This window comes from Hemicordylus capensis, chromosome 2 (genome assembly GCF_027244095.1).
Source record: "Hemicordylus capensis ecotype Gifberg chromosome 2, rHemCap1.1.pri, whole genome shotgun sequence".
NCBI lineage: Eukaryota > Metazoa > Chordata > Lepidosauria > Squamata > Cordylidae > Hemicordylus > Hemicordylus capensis.
Window position 1 is genome coordinate 49,302,871 of NC_069658.1, and position 18,280 is coordinate 49,321,150.

The 18,280-nt window shown below is 44.3% G+C and overlaps 1 long non-coding RNA gene across 1 annotated transcript in view; it reads left to right on the forward strand.

Annotated features, from left to right (window-relative positions):
* The window catches only part of LOC128345838 (uncharacterized), a 99,478-nt gene that overhangs the window by 29,357 nt on the left and 51,841 nt on the right, over positions 1-18,280 (forward strand). The window contains exon 2 of the long non-coding RNA XR_008316665.1: positions 6,541-6,628. This is a non-coding gene — a long non-coding RNA (uncharacterized LOC128345838). The remainder of the gene's footprint in view (positions 1-6,540; positions 6,629-18,280) is intronic.

Consider the following 18,280-nt stretch of genomic DNA (forward strand, 5'->3'; position numbering starts at 1 on the left):
AGCAGGATATAAAATGTAAAATAAATAAATAAATAAATAAATAAAATAAAAAATGGGCCGATAGTTGTCATGGCTGCTATGAACTCCTGAGCCACTCCTGACAACCCAGTCTTGAAATGAACATTGAAGTCCCCCACCACCAACAATCTGGGCCACTCCAGTGCCAATTCTGCAACCACATCTGTCAGCTCAGTTAGAGATTCCATTGAGCAGTGGGGTGATTGGTACACCAACAGAAGTCCTAGTCTATTCTTGGTCCCTAGGCTTAAGTACACACATTCAATATAGGCCAGTTTTGATTTGTGTGTAATAGTCTCATAAGTATGAAATACTGCTGTCTCCTTTTATTCTTACCGTAGTTATGTGTTTTTAGTAGTACTTCCAGTACCTTGATCTATGTTCAGGAGGACTTTTACAAATTTATTTGGTTTTATTGTTTGTAGTAGAAGTTTGATTGTCTTCTCTTCTACATTTGTTTTAATCTCATGCTGGTTGCTGACCGAAATAAAGAGATTTGATTTGATTTGATATAGGCCAATTCCCTGACAGGGATCCTGGTAAGGGATATGTTATTCTTATAACCACAGCCACTCCACCTCCCTGCCCACATCCTCTTACCTGCTCCACCATGGAGTAACCCACTGGGAGATGCTGGGACCAAACTGGGCCACTAGCCTCTTCCGATCAGGCCTCCATAATGCACACCAGCTCGGCTTCTTAATCCATAATCAAGTCATTGATTACCTCAGGCATAATTTGGACCAACCTGGCATTACAGAGTAATAAGGTGAGGTTCTGTGGGTTGATGGCACTGCTCTCCAAGGTCAAAGAGGTGGTAGGCCTGCTGGAAGGGAAAACAGCAATTAAATTTCTGAATTTCCTTCCCCTGTAATGGCCCACTGACCTACCAGCGCCATAACTGTAGATAATATTCGGTGATGTAGATAGAGATAAGTGATCATTTCTATCTATCTCTCTCTGAAAAACTTCAGTCATGCAGGCTCCAGTTATTATCAGAGCTGTGGTGCTGGGAGCAGCAGATGTTTAACCCCTTCCCCATTGTCATTGCCTCTGTAAAAATTATTATGTCTCCCACCAGACTGCTACCCCTGCTGGGGACAAAAGGCAGGATACAGATACCTATGCTTTCTCCCAGTGGGGCCAAAAGCAGCTCCAGAGAAGGGATTTCCTTTGCAGAAAAGACATAGGAATCAAGGAGGGACCTACCATAAAGCAGGATGCTGCAGGAACACCCAGTGAGCTTATTGGAACCTGAGTCTCCTCAGACCCAATCCAACACAGTCCAAGTGCAACAGCACGTTGCCTCTCAGAAGTTTCTCAGTGAGAATGTCAGTGAACTTATGAAGATGATTGAACTTATGAAGATGACTTATGTCAGACCATTGGTCCATTTAGGTCATCTGTCTAGCTTTCAGACAGGGGCCTTTTCCTGTAATGGAGGACAAACTCCCATTAAAGATGGCTTTCCCACCCAGACTAAGCTGCTCCTGCCGTTTGATGCTGCAGAAGAATGTTTTATGTCTTCTAGTCAGCACTCTTAATTCACACAAGGCAAAAAAGGATGTTCTGTATGGCAATAAAATGTGGGATATTCCAGGTGTTCATGTAAGTTCCAAGTGCAGTCTTGACCTTTTGTATGCACACTGAGCAAGGACCTTATGCAATTTTTGAAAGTTCCATCTGCCAGCTAGCTCTTGCATTCCAAGAAGAACCTGCACCCTTTTTGTGGCAACTTTGGAGAAAGGCAGATTCTTCTTGGACTGCAAGAGCTGGCCAGCGGTGGTGCTACAAAAATTACATGAGGTCCCAGCTTGGTGTGTGTACAGGGAGTAAGAAGTACTCACTACCATGCTAGGAAGTAGCACGGAAGCCTGCAGCAGTCTGTGTATGGAGACTAAGATCATGGATAGAACTTGCACAAAGTCTTTGAACATCCTACACTTTATTGCTGTATTGAAAGACCCAAGGAGACTCAATAGGCCTGCCTAGTGCCCTGTGGGAGCTGACTGTGCATCCTAAGGACACGTCCCGGAATCTCTTATAATACTATACTCAGAGGTTCAATGATGCAGAAGTGAATTCCCAAGGAGGCTGAAATTTTGAAAAAAACTCTGTGATAGGTGCCTCACTGAAATCCCTCTCCTCTGTGAGTTTTGACAGGTTCCTGCTTTCCCACTTAGATATTGGTTCACAATGCCTTCCCAGTTGCTTGGCTATATTTCATCTCTGTTCTTCCTATATTCCTGCAATTTCTGAGCAGGGGAAGCATGTAGACTCAGGCACATGAGAGTGGCAAGTCTCCCCTAGCTACACCCCTGAGTGAGGGCATGCCCCCCTCTTGCTGTTGCTCCCCTGCAACTGGTATTTAGAGGCAACTTGCCTCTGAGACTGGAGGTGGCCCACAGCCACCAGACTAGTAGCCATTAATAGACCTGTCCACCATGAATTTGTCTAAGCCCCTTTTAAAGCCATCCAAGCTAGTAGCCATTTCATGTGGCAGAGAACTCCATAGATTAATTATGTGCGGTGTGAAAAAGTACTTTATTTTGTTTGTCCTAAATTTCATTTTGCTCGGAGGCTTCTGGCATTGGTATATAAACATCTATCTACATGCCGAGTCTCTTATCTGGCATTTGTGTGTGCTATTTTACTTTTTTTAGATGTTCTAGGGCAGTGGTTCCCAATGTGAGATCTTCCAGATGTTGCTGAACTACAACTCCCAGCAATCAATTGTAGCTGGGGATGATGGGAGGTCCAGTTCTGCAACATCTGGAGGAGCACAGGTTGGGAACCCCTGTTCTAGGGTATCCTTGCTCTGCATGTCCCCTCTCTTGAAGGTTAGATTGATAGTGATGAGAACAGGGCCTTTATAATGGTCCCTTGGATGTGGGGGAAAAGATAGCTCCAGAGGGGTGGTAGAGGTGGCAAGCACCCCCCCCGAGAAGTGGCTTCCCCCCACTGCCCCCAAATTTTGTTTCAGAAATCTAATATATGGGACACAGCTTGCTCATCGGTAAATGCATTTTGCTCCTTCTGTGCCCCTCTGCCATGACCCCCCACCCCAGTACTGCCACAGTTGGGGAATTCCTTTGGAAGGTCTGTCTGTAGTGGTGGCACTAGAAGGGAGCAAACTGCATTTCACTGGGGTGGGGAAGAACTTTGTCCCTCGTGTTAAATTTTAAAAATAACAATATATTTCAGATGCAGGCTGCCATCTTGAACACAAATAGAAATGAGTCCATTCCTACATATGCTTTTTATGTATATTGATTTATGATTATTTTAAAAAGTCCTCTAAGGCTTTCCTCTTACTTAGCACAGGACTCCAATAATTAATGGGTGGCAGGGGGTGCTTGTCCCCCTGCTGATACCACCTCTGCCTATCTGAATGCTAGGGCAGTTTCCAGAGGACTTTGAAAGCTTGTCTCTCTCCAAAGAGAGAAAGCAGTGTGGTGATTATGAAGATGATGAATCTTTATTATCTTAAAAAAAAAAAAAGGTTCAGCAATAGCAAAACAGGTGATAAAAGGAATGAGAAGATGGTCGTGTGTCCCAAAGGGGCTCATGGTCTAGAAAGAAACACAAGGGAGCAACAGCCACTTGAGCGATGCCCGTTAGTAGAATATTAAGATGGGTTCAGTCTGTTGCTATACCGGAGAGCCTTGTCATCAGTGGACTCACCAACCTCTGTTTCACGAATCCACAGTTGGGTAATGGATACCCAACCTTTGCATACGTGAATTTTTTTTTGGCCAAAAAGGGGTTAATTCCATGTATCTGTGGTTTGTGGGTGGCCACAAATGATTTTGGAGGTTGTTTCCGGCTGCCATTTTAAGCGCGGGAGCCATTTTATGACTCATTTGTGTTTTTTTAAAAAAACCCACAATTTTAAACCAAATTTCGGGGACTTTTGCACTTGTGGGGGGCACCCTTGGACTGCTGACGGCCTGAGGAGCATGGTAGGTCACTTTATTTGGACTGTTTTCATGTTTCTGGGGGCAGTTTGCAGGGATGTGTGTGTTGAGTCTGGGAACCTAACTCCCACGTTCCCATAGACTCAATGATTCATTATCCGCGGTTTTGTTACCAACAGTAATCTGTGGGAACGGAACCCCCTTGGATAATGAGGTTCTCCTGTACTTTATTGGTAATTTTAATATGTTTAACTTGTAGATTTTTAAAATGGAAATTATAACCTGCCCTGAGTCTACGATATCTGGAGAGGTGATATAAGAACCAACCAACCAGCGAATGAATACATGAAAGTAGAGAACTCCAAGATAAAAGTACTGACTTTCAAGAAAAGCTTTGCAGTGAACAGACACTAAGGCAGCTTCAACAGTTCTTACCTGTTAAGCATCAACTGGCTCTAGGTGTCTTGGGTTTCACCCAGTCATTTGGAGGAAACAGTAGCCAACACTTACGCTTTGCCAGCTGGATACAAACATGCCTGTGCTAAAGCGTAGCCAAGGAACTGGGCAGTGCCTCAACCTTTCGGACGAATTAAATTAATTCCTTATTCATTACAAAGCTGTTTATCCATTCTTTTGAGTGAGGTTTTGCAAAGCTACTCAGTATAGAAATATGTTTATGCCAAAGATATAGAAATATCTTTTTGCTGTCTTTCCCCTCTTTTTCCATTCTGCCTGTTGGAAAAATAGCATCCTCTGGCTGGACTTGGCTTCTGGTCATGAATCATTTTGGCTGTGTTTGGAAAAGCAAGAGGTGTGGGTTTCTTGCAAAGGGCAGAGAAGACAGTGATATGATGGCCTTGGCCTGAAACTCTGGATGTGTGTTTTTACCATTCCATGGCTCTAATGCTAAGCGCTGGATTATGTCGCATGTTACTAAGGCCTAATAGGAGAACGAGTACCCATTTCAAATCTATTTTCAACACATTTTCATAATTGCCAGCCATTTTAGGCTGCCAGTCAGTCTCACTTGCTTCTCCTGACTGGGTAGAGGAGATGTGCTTTGTTAGCTAGGGTTCCATGCCCATTATGCCTTAGGCTTTGTGAGATTATTCCTTTGGGGGAGGTTTTGTCCCCTGAATGCAGCCATCACAGCCTATTGTTGGGAGGCTTGGCAGGGCAGGGAGCTGACATAGGTCATGACACTGCCTAAAGTGATTGTATTCAGGCCATCCAGACAGAAATGGCCATTTACGTGCTACCCTCCTGCCGGCAGAAGCTCTATGTTCTTTTGTTCACAGCCGAAGCCTTCTCTCCCCACCCCCCAACGCACATCTCTTCTGGTCTTAAAGACTGGCCCATAAGAACAAAATAAGGAGTTTGTACAAGAAAAGGGTTCCTCAAGAATGGGAAGAAAGTCACAAAGGCATGAGTGACAGGGTTCGTCTGCCAAGAGGCAGCTGGTGTTAGGAGCATTTGTGTGTTCAAACAGAAACTATTGTCCTGGGTATTTGAGGAGTTGCTTATTCATTAGATCTGTTTCCATTGGGTTAATGAACTTACCAGGCCAGATCCTGTTTCTCTTTTAAGCACTGGACAGCATGCAGTTAAATTTAATAGGAATGTGTATATGCGTAAGTGTGGAGATTACATATACCGTAGACCACGATCTTTCAATCAAGTACACTTTAGGAAAACAAAGAAAGATATAGATCGTTACTGTAGCCTTATTTGAGCTAAAATGTGGGGCCAAGCTACACATGAAAGTAAATGTGTCCTTAGAACATGTGCTTCATGTGGAAGTGGATTGGATGCAAATAGCAATTTCAATGGCAAATGGATGTTTGGGGGCGTGGATTGGGGTTGGAAGTTCTGCAGGGAGAAAGTGTTAGTGCTCTGCTTGCCACACAAATTGCACTCCTGGGCCAGATCAGCCCCTCTCCGCCCATCACAGCACATACAGATGCATTTAATGTCTTAGGAAGGCCAACTCAGGAGTAACTCTAGGCCAGTTTTGTACCACCTGTAGATTTGGATGATCACCCCTCACACGTGATCAAAGGACGTGTTGAGATCTCATCAGCATGTTCTTGAGTGACATTGGGGTGGGCACACTTGCACCACAATGCCGATATTATCGCATGTATGGTTGCTGCGGGGCTGTTGTTCATCTGAACTGGACTTTTGAGTTCTTTCCAGTGATTCACTGGATCCGAAGCTTGAGGCATGGTTTGCCTGTGACTTCCCTGAGTTACCTCATGGAAGGAAAGCTGGTCTTGTGGTAGCAAACATGTATTGTCCCCTTTGCTAAGCAGGGTCCACTCTGGTTGAATCTGAATGGGATACTACATGTGAGCACTGTAAAATTCCTTAGGGGTTGGGGCCACTCTGGGAAGAGCATCTGCATGCTTGCATGCAGAAGGTTCCAAGTTCCTTCCCTTGCATCTCCAAGATGGGGCTGAGAGAGACTCCTGCCTGCAACCTTCGAGAAGCTGCTGCCAGGCTGAGCTAGATGGACCAATGGTCTGACTCGGTATCTGGCAGTTGTCTATGTTCCTATCTGCTTTGCATGGGTTTTGAATTCTCTGTTATTGATTATGTCTTTCAGACTAAAGGCTCTCAGCCTCAGCATTCTTTATCTGGAAAATGAGTACAGACAGACCTCGTTATCCGTGGATTCGCATAGCCGTGGTCAGGTAAAAGACACCTGACCTCAGCATATGTGGGGGGGGGGCGCAAGCGGGGGAAAACATGCCAACTTCATGTATCCGTGAGTTGGGGGTGGCCGGAAATGATGGTGGAGGTCATTTCTGGCTGCCATTTTGTGTTTTGCAGCCTCAAAATGGCTCCATTTTTTTTAAATGAAAAAACCTGGCATTTTTTGGGTGATTTTGAGGGCAAAGCATAATGCAGGGGACCTGCAAGCATGGTAGGGAGTATCCTCCCGCATACCCCCCCCCAATTTGGTTGATATCCAACCATTTTAAAATCATTTTCCTGACGACTGGGAACCTAACTCCCGCAACCCCATAGCCCCAATGACTTTATATTTATGGTTTCCATGTCTGTGGTCGCAGCCAGGAATGGAACCCCCATGATTATTGAGGTCCTCCTGTAAATGATTTTTAGAATGCCTTCTAAATGCTTAACTCCTTAATAATGTGCTGTGTATAACCTTGATGTGAACTCTGAGGCTGGACTCACCTGCATAAGTTGTAGTTGTAGTTGTAGTTGTTATTATTATTATTATTATTATTATTTCTTGTTTACTCAGTCAGACAGGTGTTATTGACTGGTTTGTTTTATCCAGACATCGAGTCCTTCCCAAGGACCTGGGATGCCAGAATTTTATTGTCAATGGTTATAGATATCGTCGCAGAATATAGGCTGTTCCCAGTAAAGCTGCTTTTTGTAATTGGCTGATGGTGATTTCTGTGGCCCCTATGGTGTTGAGGTGCTCTTCAAGGTCTTTTGGAACTGCACCCAGGGCGCCAATTACCACTGGGATTATTTTGGTCTTCTTCTGCCACAGCCTTTCAATTTCAATTACTAGATCTTTGTATTTGGTGATTTCTTCTATTTCTTTTTCTTCTATTCTGCTATCCCCTGGTATTGCTATGTCGATTATTTTGACTTGTTTTTCTTTCTTCTCGACTACAATTATATCTGGTGTATTGTGTGGCAGATGTTTGTCTGTTTGTAGTCGGAAGTCCCAAAATATTTTTACATCTTCATTTTCTTCAACTTTTTCAATTTTATGGCCCCACCAATGTTTGGCTACAGGTAGCTTGTATTTTTTGCAGATGTTCCAGTGTATCATCCCTGCTACCTTGTCATGCCTTTATTTATTATTATTATTATTATTATTATTATTATTATTATTATTAATTCGATTTCTATACTGCCCTTCCAAAAATGGCTCAGGGCGGTTTACAAAGAGAGATAACAAACAAATAAGATGGCTCCCTGTCCCCAAAGGGCTCACATTCTAAAAAGAAACATAAGACACACACCAGCAACAGTCACTGGAAGTACTGTGCTGGGGGTAGATAGGGCCAGTTACTCTCCCCCTGCTAAATAAAGAGAATCACCACGGTAAAAGGTGCCTCTTTGCCCAGTTAGCAGGGGCAAATATTAATATTTGCTTCTTGCTTTGTGCTTGTGAAATAGCTAGAGTCTGGATTGTGTAAGGGTGATCTGTGTTAGCCTGATATTTCGTTTATTATGTAGTGGCATGGGATTTGTAAGTATCTTTAGCACTCTTCACAAGTTATGTTCAATACATATATAAACTGTGTGAAGTGTACGTGTGTACAGATCTGTACACACAAAGAATTCTTCACGTGTTATGTTGAATATATGTGCAGCAGTATATTTCTTATATGTAGCCACCTAATGTCGCAGTGGGGAAATGTCTTGATTATCAAGCCAGAGGCCGGTTCGAATCCCTGCTGGTATGTTTCCCAGACTATGTGAAACACCTATATCGGGCAGCAGCAATATAGGAAGATGCTGAAAGGCATCATCTCATACTGTGTGGGAGGAGGTAATGGTAAACCCCTCCTGAATCCTACCAATTCCTCTGTGGTTGCCAGGAGTCTCTGTGGTTGCCAGGAGTCGAAACCAACTTGACGGTACACTTTACCTGTATTTCAGAGGATTTGTATCTAGATTCACTTTTAACACGAACATATCTATAGTCGTTCACACAAAAACATGTACATGTGTACAGACACCTGTACCAATATACAACATAATGTGTGGATAGGACTCAAGGGTAATGACTGAGAGTTGCCAATCAGGACTTCTCTGGGTTGAATCTTGCCTCTGCCATGCAATAATAAGGTGGCCTTAGGCTAGCTACTCTTACTCCCTCTCAAACTTGACTGTAATATGGGGATAACATTTTATTACTTTACAGCAGGGGATCCCAAATTTTTAAAATAAGTGTGCCCCTCCTGTCACAAACCTTCAGCTCAGACACCCCATAGAGATTTGTGTGTATGTGCTGGCTCACATCCACACTAAGTTACTCATAAGGTGTTTTACTGAAATAAATGGGACCAATTTACTTCTATTTCAATGGGAGTATTCAGGTACTCAGTACTAATTTTCTGAAGCATGTCAGTCAGGCTGAGGGGAGGGGTATGCTGAACTTCGGCACATAGCTAGCCAATCAGGAGCAGAGGAGTAGGGTCTTCACCCTCCTCCCTCCCCTTCTGCAGAGGACACATTGCTGAAGACATGTCATCTTCAAGAAGTGATCCTCAGATGGGGAATAGCACGGCTGCAGCACTGGGAAGCAGGAGGACTCCGTGTACCCTCAGGAGCCCTTCAAGTACCCCTAGAGGTACTAGTACTTTCTGCTGGGAACCCCTTGCTTTGCAGGACTGTTGTAAGGATTATATCAAGAGAGCACATGCGAAGTGCTTTGCACACTCAAAAAGTGTCATAGAAAGCTGAGTATTCTAAATGGATGTGTGCTTTAGATGAATCAAGCATGGATTTCACTCATGAGGCTCCACCTATTTACCAGGATTTTCAGAAATGGGTGACCCTAATGGGTGTAAGAACCTAAGTATAAATGGCAGGAAGAGGTTGGAGGTAGGTATAGACATCGTAAATCAAGACACAATCTCAATGCAATTATTCTATGTTTAAGAGTATCAAATGCATTGCATAATTTTAACAGAATCACATTGAATGTTAATACAGGTGTTGTTGTTTTTTAAGTCTTATGAGCTTGTCAGTCATCTGAGGCACTCTGCACTCATTGGCCAGAATGCTGAAAGGCAGGATACCAGATGTATACCAGGTGTACTTCTTACTGAGCAACTGAGAAGAAATTGCCTGCACATTTCCCCTTATATCTTCATAAGTCTTGGCCCTTTCTTTAAAATAGAAAGAAACTATAAAATAGAAAGAAACTTCATAAGAAACTTGGCCCTTTCTTTAAAATAGAAACTGGACATTCAGGAAAGGGGTCCATAAGATTCCTGAGCAGGGCCCCTTCCCCTTGCAACGATAACTCTGTCCAATACACACTACCAAATGGGTATGTTGGATATATGGGTTGTCAGGATGTATCCATTATTCAGCATGTAGAACAGCTGTTTGGAGTGGTTTTGTGTGCAGTTTGAAACCCAGTTCATATTTATCATGCCATTGACTCAGTCAATGACCGTACTACCGTATTTACCCAAATGGAAGATGACTCTGAATTTAAGACAATTCCCTTTAAAAAAAAAATAGAGGCTAAATCCAGACTATACCTGTATTTACCTGAAAGGAACAGGACGCTGAATTTAAAATGACCCCCATGATTTCTAACTTCAAAGAACGTGTGGGAAAACCCCTAGTACTGGATTCAGGTAAATTCAGTATAACAGCAGTCTTTTTTCTTTTCTTTTCTTTCTTTTAAGTTTGGCCTTTGTAGCTCTCCACTTGTTGCAGATGGGCTTTTCTGGTAGTTTACTATGAGTTTAAACTTCCAGTATTCCACTGTATTCTGTATTACACAGTGAATGTGAGCTGCAATCAAGGTAGTTTTGTTGTGATGTGGCCAATGTGAGTTGTGCTACAACAGAGAAGTAAACACAATTGCTTCATCACATCTCAGATTCTACAACCAATCAGACATATGCTACTTACTCCTATTTAATACTATACCTGCCCATCTGCTTAGGTCAGAAGCAGATCGTGTGCATGTATGTTGCCACATGTCAATGCCACATGCACATATAGTATTCATTCATTCATTCATTCATTCAATTTATATACTGCCTAGTATAAAAATCTCTAGGCGGTGTACAAAATTAAAACATAAAATATAACACATTTAAAATATATATAAAATATTTAAAAATATAAGACTCCCTTCTTCTCTCCTCCCTTCAGAACAAGATAGTCCCTAGATTCACTTTTAACATGAACATATCTATAGTCGTTCACACAAAAACATGTACATGTGTACAGACACCTGTACCAATATACAACATAATGTGTGGATAGGACTCAAGGGTAATGACTGAGAGTTGCCAATCAGGACTTCTCTGGGTTGAATCTTGCCTCTGCCATGCAATAATAAGGTGGCCTTAGGCTAGCTACTCTTACTCCCTCTCAAACTTGACTGTAATATGGGGATAACATTTTATTACTTTACAGCAGGGGATCCCAAATTTTTATTACTTTACAGCAGGGGATCCCAAAGATCCCAAAGGGGTCCCTTGCCCCCTGTGATGGCAGCTGGGCAAGGGAGCGGCCACCTTAGCTGGAAAATGGGAGTTAGATGGTGGCAGCCCCCCAGGTTGTATCTGTCTCTTCCCTCCTTTGTGCGGAGCAAGATGGTCCCTGGTTGCTCTGTGATGGGAGTTGGGGAAGTGGGGACCGCTTTAGCTGGAACATGGGAGCTGGATGGTGGCAACAACAACAACAACAAAAACATAGCCAACAATGCAAGCATCACTTGTGAAAATGGCTTAAACATTGTTCTTGTCCTTGATGCTAGTGTTTTCATCCTGCTTGACTTCATCCTACTTCATCCCAGCTCTAGTTCTCCTTCTTCTGTCTTTACCTTCTACCCTGGCTCTGAACTCCTCATTTACCAGGTCAGCATGGACTTCTGACCTCGGCTTTCCCTAATCCCCTTGGATTCTCACATATACACCCGTTCTTCTGGTTCTTGACCTGGCACAGCTCTTCAGCATTGACGATGATTTCTCTCACGATTCCTGACCTCTTGGTTCCTGACCTGGCTTGACCTTGATTAAAGACTTGACCTGGGCTTCTGTCAGTCACGCCACAGTTCAGGGGCTGAGCTGGAAAGAGAAACAAGGCCTCTTTAGTGCCCTTTACACTAAACCAGATTGCCCCTTGCATGCTTCTAGCCTTTTCTCCAAAGCATTTATGAAGCTGGACCACTACATTTGCAATGTGAGTCAGTTTGACCCTATGCCTATAAAGTTTCAAAGAGTCAGGTCTTAAGACAAATACCTCCAAACAGATGAAACTTTACTACTTCCACTGTCTTTGAAATCTTTGGGCATTGGGCAGTGTATATGCAAAACTTGAAAATAATTTCTCACATTTGCAGTGCATTTGCAACGTCATCCTGCACTTCATGTGAGTCATAACTCTTTGCCACCAAATCGGTGTGAGATTTGAGTTGAATGGATCTGTGTAGTATAGTAACTAAGAAATCCAACTGTGGACCAGGAAATCCCTGGCTCACATCTTAACCTCTGCCACTGAGTTAGATCTTCCTGTGCTGGATGGGGTTGCACTCCCCTGGAAGGAGCAGGTACATAGCTTGGGGGTACTCCTGGACCCAGGCCTCACCTTAGTATCTCAGGTGGAGGCTATGGCCAGGAGTGCTTTCTATCAGCTTTGGCTGATTCAACAGCTGCATCCATTCCTTGGAGAGAACAATCTGTATCCATTCCTTGGAGAGAACAATCTCAAAACAGTGGTGCATCAGCTAGTAACCTCCAGGCTTGACTAATGTAATGCGCTCTACATGGGACTGCCTTTGTACGCAGTTTGGAAACTAGTTCAAAATGCAGTTTGGAAACTAGTTCAAAATGCGGCAACCAGATTGGTCTCTGGGGTAACCCGGAGAAACCATATTATGCCTGTTTAAAACAGTTGCACTGGCTGCCAATATGTTTCTGGGCAAAATACAAAGTGCTGGTTATTACCTTTAAAGCCCTGAACGGCTCAGTTTGGGTCACCTTAGAGAGCGCCTTCTTCTGCATGACCTCCACCGCACGTTAAGGTCATCTGAGGAAGTCCATCTCCATTTCCACCGGTGTGTCTGGTGGCGACTCAGAGGCGGGCCTTCTCTGTAGCTGCTCCTGGGCTGTGGAATGCACTCCCAGCAGAAATCCGTAGATTGAGTTCATTGATGGCTTTCAGGAGAGCTCTTAAAACCTGTTTGGCCTGACCTTCCAGGGTTTTAAAACTGTTTTAACTGTTTTAATTGTTAATGGTTTTATGCTGTTTTTAAATTGTTCTATAATGATTGTTTATAAACAAATGTTATGCTGTCTTTATGTTGTTTTGCAATGATTGTTTCTAAGGGGATTGATTCGTAGGTTTTGTTTTTGTTGTGCACCGCCCAGAGCCATTGGATAGGGTGGTATATAAATGTAATAAATACATAAATCAACTCTCTTTCAATGAACTTAGGACACATCTTTAAGCAAGTCATTAACTTCAGCCTCTCATCTGCAGCATGGGAATAATAATGCCAGGGGCGTAGCTATAATTGGGCGAACGGGTTCAAAGAACCCGAGCCGTGCCCAATCAGGAGCCGCCATTCGTGGCCCTGACACACCCCCCACGTCTGACGTCAGACGCGGGGGAGGTAGTTTAGCTCCCGAGCGGGGGCCGCGCGGCCCCTTCGGGAGCTAAACAAAGGCTGGTGCTGTGTTCGCAGTGCCAGCCAGGAGCTGCTCTTCCCTGCAAAGGCAGGGAAGAGTTGCTCCTGGCTGGCACTACGAACGCAGCGCCAGCCTAACTAGCTCCTGAAGGGGCCGCGCGGCCCCTTCAGGAGCTAAGACTGGTGCTGCGTTCGCAACGCAGCCCAGAAGCGGCTCTTCCCTGCAGGGAAGAGCCGCTCCTGGGCTGCGCTGCGAACGCAGCACCAGCCTTTGTCTAACTGCTGAAGGGGCCGCGCAGCCCCTTCAGCAGTTAAGCTGCTTCTCCCAAACGGAGCCTCAAGGCTCAGTTTGGGAGCCAGACCACCACCACCCTGCGTCTGATGTCAGATGCAGGGGGTGGGGCTATTGGGGCGGCCGCTGCGGCCGCACACAGACCGCTGGCGGGCTAGCTACGCTCCTGAATAATACTGATCTACCTTAAGGGTTGTTGGAAGAGTAGCGAAACGAGAAGCATTTTAAGCACATGTTAATCTAAACGATGATATTCATTTATTTAAAATATTTATATCCTGCCTTGCCATGCTTGAACCACCCAAGTCAGCTAACACCAACAAATCTTTAAAAATTCATGTTATAAAAACACTGGCTGACATCTTCAATAATGCAGCAAGATGAAGCACATGTGCAGTGGATAGAGTACTTCTGGGGAATGGGGAGATTTGTGAAAATGGACCCCCCACCCCCACCCCTCCGCCGCAATGAATGAAAGAACTTCTGGGGGAAGGGGAGATTTGTGAAAATCCCCCCCACACAGTGAACAAGCACTTGTGCTTTAGAAGAGGGAGCACATCCACTACACAATGAGGCTATTCACACATGCAGAGGAAACCAGGATAAGGGAGCCCAGCCCGGTTTCCCCCTGCATGTGTGAACTGCCAGGAGCCATGCGGTTAGCCCGCTTAATTGCCCCCCCCCCAAATGAGGTTAGGAGAGCGAGCGCTCTGCTAACCCTTTTTAGTTGACCATGAGTTGCCACAGTGTGGCTCCGCAGCATGTTTACTCACGGGAAGACCCCCGACCAGGAGCCAACAGCAAGCCTCCCAGCCTCGGAGGTCTCCCCAGAATGCCCCGTGCACTTGTGCGGGGCATCATGGGACTTCTGGGGGCCAGGCAGCCCCCAATCCCCACCGCCCCTATCAACTCCATGACGGAGCTGGTATTCGTGTGGGCGGCTGATCCGGCTGCTCAGGGCTAGCCTGATGATCATCTGCGGGCAGAGTGGGCTTGACCCACTCTCCGCACAGAACCCTATTAGGCTCTACACACTGACTATGTGTAGAGCCTCAGTGTTTCTTTTTGCTGCACATGGTAGGTATCAAGCTTTCAGCTGTCTTTTCCAATTTTTTTTAATGAAAGTCTTGCAGGGATTGAGCATATAAGTATACAGATCTGTATACATAATAGGCCTGTTCATACGACCATCAACATCAAGGTAGAAGGCCTTGTATCCTGGTTTGCATAGGGGTGTGAATGCACGGAAATCCCTCCAACCCAGGTTGCTCAAAACAGGGTAGCCCAGCTTTTGTACACTGCTCTTAATCCAGGTAGGAGGAAAAGAGAGCCCTCCTACCTTGCTGTTTTGGTCATGTGGACCCATTTACTTTTCCTACCAGCTACCAGGAACTAGCAGGCCTGGAAGCAATAGATAGCTGTGGCTACAGAGCCTGTCATCTATGAATATGCCGCTCTCCAAAGAACATTCTATGATCTTATGCCTGCAGCTCCTTTAGCAAGACTGGGCCTGCCTCCCGCCTCTTCGTGGTCAGTCAGAGCAGGAGCATAGCTATAACTGAGCGAAAGGGTTCAAAGAGCACGGGCCCCCAGCTCCTGAGGGCCCTCCAGCTCCAGCCCTCCCTATTTTCTTCATTATCTCCCTCACTCTGGGAGGCCTCCAGAGAGAGGGATGAACACGGGCCCCCTCTCCCCTAGCTATGCCCCTGAGTCAGAGGACAGCTGCTGATGTAATGAGGCTTGCCATTCTACTGGCAGTGCAAAGCATGCTGGGAAGGCTTTCTCAGTGCTTTCAGCTTCTGAATTCAGCAATAGATTCCTCACTGGGCTTTCTCGTGTGTGTGCTAGATTTGGTGACTTAAACAGAAGTTCTGATCATTTGTTGCTACTAGAGAAGGAGCTCTTTACCCCCGACAACCCACCTCCATATGGTCATACAAAAGGCTGTGTTATGTCACATTGGCTGCATGTGGGGTATATGTAATGGACCTGCTGCTGCTTCATGCATAATGAAGAAGCAGTGGCTTCTCAGGAACGGGCCTTTTCCATTGTTGCCCCTGGAATTTGGAATGTGGTCCTTGTTGAAATAAAAGCCTCCCCATCTCTGGCAACTTTTAAAAAGGCACTGAAGACACATTTATTCACCCAGGCTTTTAATTAGATTTGTGGTTTTAAATTTTTAATGTTGGCTTTAAAAGATTTTAATGTTAATGAGTTTAATGTTTAAATGATTTTAATTGTTTAATTGATATAGTTTTGATTTTAATTGTTAATTGCTTTTATTTTGACGTAAACCATCCTGAACCATTTTTGGAAGGGTGGTATATAAATCAAATAAATAAATAATGTATTATAGGATTTTAAATAGTGGAACACGCTTCCATAAGAACAGCCCTGCTGGATCAAGACCAAGGCCCATCCAGTCTAGCATTCTGTTTCACACAGTGGCCCACCAGATGCCTCTGAGAAGCTCACAGGTAAGAGGTGAGGGCGTGCCCTCTCTCTTGCTGTTGCTCCCTGCAACTGGTATTTAGAGTTATCTTGTCTCTGAGGCTGGAGGTGGCCTATAGCCATCAAGACTAGTAGCCATTGATAAACTAGTCCTCCATGAATTTGTCTAAACCCCTTTTAAAGCTATCCAACCTAGTGACCATAAGCACATCCCATGGCAGAAAATTCCATAGATTAATTATGTGCGGTGTGAAAAAGTACTTCATTTTGTTGGTCCTAAATTTTGCCTATCTTTGCTCGGAAGCTTCTGGCATTGGTATATACACACCTATATCCCTAGTCTCTTACCTGTCATTTGCTTGTGCTATTTTACTTTCTTAGATGTTCTAGGGCAATGGTTCCCAATGTGTGGTCTTCCAGATGTTGCTGAACTATAACTCACAGCAATAAATTGTAGCTGGAGATGATGGGAGGTGTAGTTCAGCAACACCTGGAAGACTGCAGTTTTCCGGCCTCCAGTTTCATGGGATGACCCCTGGTTCTAATGTTGTGAGAGAGGGAGAAAACTGTCTCTGTCCACTCTCTCTCTCTACTCCATGCATAATTTTATACACTTCTGTCATGCCTCCCCATAATCACCTCTTTTCCAAACTAAAAAGCCCCAGATGTTGAAGCTTTGACTCATAAGGAAGGTGCTCCAGGCCCCTGATCATCTTGGTTGTCCTCTTCTGCACCTTTTCCAGTTCTACAATATCCTACTTATGATACAGTGACCAGAACTGCACGTAGTACTCCAAATGTGGCCATGGCATAGCTTTGTATAAAGGCATGATAATATTAGCATTTTTATTTTATTTTATTTATTTTCAATTACCTCCCTTTATGATCCCTAGCCTGGAATTTGACTCTTTCACAGATGCCGCACATTGAGTCGATATTTTCAACGAGCTGTCCACTATGACCCCAAGATCCCTTTCCTGGTCAGTCACTGACAGCTCAGACCCCATCAGTGTATATGTGAAGTTGAGGTGTGTGTGTGTTTTTTTTAACCAAATATGCATCACTTTATACTTGCTTACATTTGCCATTTTATCATCCACCTGACCAGTTTGGAGAGATCTTTTTGGAGCTCTTCACAATCTGTTGTGGATTTCACTACCCTAAATAGTTTAATGTCATCTGCAAATTTGACAACTTTGCTGCTTACCCCAACTTCTATATCATTTATGATCAAGTTAAAGAGTACTGGTCCCAGTACAGGTCCTTGGGAGAAATCACTTCTTACTACTCTCCCTTGTGAAAACTGTCCATATATTCCTACCCTCTGTTTTCTGACCTTCAACCAGTTACCAATCCACACATCAGCCTGTCCCCTTATCCCATGACTGCTAAATTTTCTCAAGAGCTTTTTGGAAGTCCAAGAATATTATATCAACCGGATCACATTTATCCACATGGCTGTTGGCTCTCTCACAGAACTACCCAAATAGTTAACGAGGCAAGACCTGCCCTTGCAGAAGCAATGCTGGTTCTCCTTTAGCAAGTCCTGTTCTTCTATATGTTTAAGAATTTTGTCCTTAAGTATGCTTTCCATAAATTTAGCTAGCACAGATGTTAAGCTAACTGGCCTATAATTTCCTAGATTCCCCCTGGAGTTACCTTGGCTACTTTCCAGTCCTCCGGTACGGTGCCAGATTGTAGGGTCAAGTTACATATTTTTGCTAGGAGATCAGCAATTTTACATTTCAGTTCTTTCAGAACTCTTGGGTGCATGCCATCTGGCCCTGTGGATTTGTTAATTTTTACTTTTTCAGAACATCCCCTCTCATCATCTCAAGTTGGCCCAATTCTTCTAAGAAGCTCATTTTTGTTGCCAGCAATGCTTTACTGTCAGTTCCCAGGAGCCCCTTCATTTGTTTTTGAGTCTCCAGGCTTGGATATCTCACTTTGTATATGTTCAGGAGCCTCACAGTATCGTGAGCTCTCCATTTATGGCACATGGGGAAGGGCTAGTCACCCCTAGATTTGGCTCCTAACAATCAAATTGTAAATGGGAGCAAATGCACACCCTTCCCAATGCTGGGATATCCTAAGTAGACCCCAGAAGTTAACTAAAAGCAGGTTAACTCTATGCCAAGGCCACTCTGCCCTCAGAGTAAACTGCTTTGTCTTCCCTTCCTTTTGCAAAAAGGATAGCAGCCAGCTAATGTATCAGTTAGCTCCATA